The following is a 4,163-nucleotide window of genomic DNA, read 5'->3' as shown; positions in this document are numbered from 1 at the left end:
ACTTGAGAGTGTTCTTACTTTGCTTTAGTATTTGTGACCTTGAGAGATTTGTTCTCAAGATAAGGGAGGTTTATTATAATTGTATTGTTGAATGATATATAATAAAACTACATTTGAGGGGGAGGTATTCAAGATACCTTATAAAATACTTATGTTCATCTTTGCTTATATTTTTCATTTCTTTTTCATTGTTGAAGCTCTTTGAGGCTTTCAGTTCAAATCCATCAAAGGCCGCACTGATCGAGTACACAAGTCACAACAATGCTAAAGCCTTGATTCCATAAAATCAGATTGGCTGGATGAACAAATAATTTAGTGCCAGTGATTGTCCAGTTAAAATCTCCTCCTTGTTGCACATATATCTATTTTAATACTGACTTTTAGGGTTAGATATCTTATATCGTTTATCAAGCCAGTCAACTAAGTCATGTTTAGCTTCCCTCTTCCTTTTTTTTCAACGTTCCACCTTTCTTAATGTCTTCTTGATAGGTTTCTTTTGAATATAATGATACTCAACATATGCAGCATTCCTAGTATTGTGTGTGATCAACATATGAAGGACACCAAACTACAGCAACAGCAATATTATACTAAGGTTGTATTTTATCAAAAAAGGTTACCAAGTTTAAATATGCTAAACCTCAAAGTTCTATGCTAAATATTTTGAGGGTTCTTGATATGAAGTACGCCTTTTAAGGTTTTTAATTTTCATCAATAGTCATTCAACTCTAACTCAACTCTAAATTATTCTAATCATCTGCTCCTTCAGACATCTTGTATCTTCTCTAGAAATTCTTCTAAATTTCTGGTTAAGCCTGAAGCATCTTTTTCTCGTCATTCTGCTGCAGTTCACATACAGTAACCTCTGAAACCAAATTGTTATCATCAGTGCACATTAATTGGTTACATAATTTTTCTTGAGTTATGAATTGTTTTAACTTAAAAATTAATTTGCTTTTACAATAGTTCGGTTAAAAACAATTTGGATACTTATAAGAATTTGAAAATTAGTTCGTGTTGAGTCGGTTATAGCCAGACTTACTTCAATTTTCGCGCATACTTTGGGGTAAATATGACTCAGTTTGGTCACTATTGGATTATCTTGATCGCGATCAATGGTACTATGTCGGTTATAAGAATGAATTGCAGTTTAAATTCAGATTTTCCAATTCTCGGCTAAAGCGATTTGGGGGCAACTTTAAGATATTTTCGGTACTATGAGCCTAAAAACACACTTTTGAATTGAATAATACTTTCCAAGATCTGTTTGCATTGAGTATAAATATTTGAAGCATAAATATCATGTTAATTATTATTAGGTTAATGTAATAAAGATGAACTTATCTTAATACACTCGTATTTTAGAGTTTGTCGAATGATAGTTTACCAATGTGAACACAAATATAGTATTGCTACTTATGATAAGTTTCCAATCTGGCTTGAAGTATTATTATATGAAAGTTGGTTATATTATAATACTACAGTTTATATTCAAATTAAATTATAGTAATATGTTAGACTATATTCAAAAGTAAATGAAAATAATGAAATTGCATGTGCCATATTAAAACGCAGGTACTATGTTACTAATAACACAACAAACTAAAAAATATAAATGTTGGTGAGAGCTTCTATTGTTATTTCCCTAAACAAATATAATTTAGTGGAATCTTGTTATATTTATTTTATTATACTGGATAATGTTTGTGCAATTCACGACTTTAATAAAATTTCTGACATATTTGTACAAACAAAAAAATAAAATTTTATGGCTTTATGTTTTAACCATCTTGAAATATCTTGTACTCATTTAATAAATAACATCATAAAGATTTTATAAAAAAAATTGAAAATAATAAAATAAAATATACTTTTATGATTTTTTAATACATTAAATGATGTAACCATCTTGAAATATCTTGTACTAATTTCTAAATAATTATATATATGTTAATTAGACTACTGCTCTTTAAAAGTATATGTGAGCAAGGAAGTTGCATGTGCCATATTAATCCCCTTAATTACGCATAAACAAAGAAGACTTATTAATTTTAATTATGATCAAAAGTTACTAATTAATGCATAGTTTGTACTTCGTCCTTTTTAAATACTTGTAAAAATTTCACTATTTTACCGTGTATAATTGAAATTATCTAATCATAACACAAATCTATATAATTAGTCTATTTTACTGATTATTATAAAATTATAAGTGATTATTTGATTTTATATATGATTACTTTCCACTTTAAATGTTATAATTAATATACTCCCTCCGTTCCTATATGTTTTTCCACTTTGGGTATTTCACAAACATTAAGAAAAATAGAATCTTTGGTGATAGTGGGTATTATTTTAATATATAATAGTGGGAAGTAATGATTGTATTGGAATAATGAGAGAGAAATTAATTGTAGATATAATTAAATAATCAAAAAAAAATATAATTTTATTGTAGAGAGAGAATTTACATGGAGGGAAAGTAACCACTTTCCAAATTGGGAAAGTTTACATTTTTGGTTCTAAAAAAAAAGGAGGGAAAAATTAGAAGTACATGGACCAAATACAAAATTTCCAGCCATCCAAAACAGCATAATTTGGCCTTGCATTGGCCAAATTGGAAATAAATGGATTAATATAATGAAGAATTACAAGTACAATCTCCAAAAAAATGACCTTACAAATTCCTAATCATCTTATTTAAGCATAATACAGCAGCCTCACAGTACTTGTCCAGCAAACAGTATCAAAAGTCCAGCAAACAGTATCAAAAGTCCAGCAAACAGCCTCACAGCAACTATATTAAACCCAAACAGCAGCCTCACTCCCACCAAAAACAACTGTCCAGCAACATCATTAGCCTTGTAATGATGAAGATGAGGTAGAGGGGGCTTGGTATTTTGGATCAAATGCATACGATCCAGAGTCAAGCTCCAGTTTCGACGAGGAACCACAAGAAAATGATGCACAACAAATAGAACAGCAACATCAACGTAAAACAAGGCTTACAAACGACATGAGGCATCTCATCTTACATGAAATGTTGTCACTTAAAGTAAGTGACTCACTCTCACATGGTACATTCGTACGAATAGCAAACAAATACGGTTACACACCAAGAACAATTCGAAACATATGGAAACCTGCAATTGAAACCAAAGAAGAAAACAAGCCTTATGTTGTCGATTCAAAGTACAAGAATTGTGGAAGAAAAAGAGTTCAAGTGCCACCAAACGTACTTGAATCAAAACCAATGGGTGAACGTACATGCATAAGAGATGTTGCAACATGCTTAGACTTGGCACCAACAACGGTATGGCGATTGATACGAAGGGGGGAGATTAAGGCACATTCAAATCCATTACACCCTTATTTAACGGATGCAAACAAGGCAAGAAGGGTTGAGTGGATTTTAAGTCTCATTCAAGAAGATACAATTCATCTTCATCCAATGTATAAAGGTATGTATGACTTCATACATATTGATGAAAAATAGTTTTACTTAACCAAGAAGACACAAAGATTTTATATAGCACACAAAGAAATAATTCCATATAGGGCGGGAAAGTCATCAAAATTCATTCCAAAAGCTATGTTTTTAGGGGCGGTTGCAAGGCCTAGATGGAATCGATATGGCCAATGCACATTTGATGGGAAAATCGGAATTTTCCCTTTCGTAAGTAGGGTTGCAACACAAAGAAATTAAATTAACCGTCCAAGGGGGTCTATAGAAATTAAACCAACTGATTCGGTTACTCAGGAAGTTTGTAGGAGCATGCTTATTGAACAATTAATTCCAGCAATTCTACGAAAATGGCCAAGTGATGGTCCATCGATAATTTTCATCCAACAAGATAATGCAAGGGTTCACATAAAAAACGATGATCCAATTTGACAACGAAACAACAGGCAAGGGGGTTTTACATTCATTCTAACTCAACAACCACCAAATAGTCTCGATTGTAATATTCTAGATTTGGGTTTTTTTAGGAGCATACAATCACTTATGCATAAGAAAATGCCAAAGAACATGAATGAGTTAATAAAAGCAGTGGAAGATGCATTCGAAGAGTTACATCCAAAGACTTTAACCAATGTTTGGATTTCATTACAACACAACTTAAATGAAATCCTAAAGGTTAAGGGTCTAATGACTATGTTCA

Source organism: Amaranthus tricolor, chromosome 8, assembly GCF_026212465.1.
Source record: "Amaranthus tricolor cultivar Red isolate AtriRed21 chromosome 8, ASM2621246v1, whole genome shotgun sequence".
Classification (NCBI taxonomy): Eukaryota; Viridiplantae; Streptophyta; class Magnoliopsida; order Caryophyllales; family Amaranthaceae; genus Amaranthus; species Amaranthus tricolor.
The sequence above is the reverse complement of the archived record's forward strand: the minus strand, read 5'-3'. Positions refer to the sequence as shown.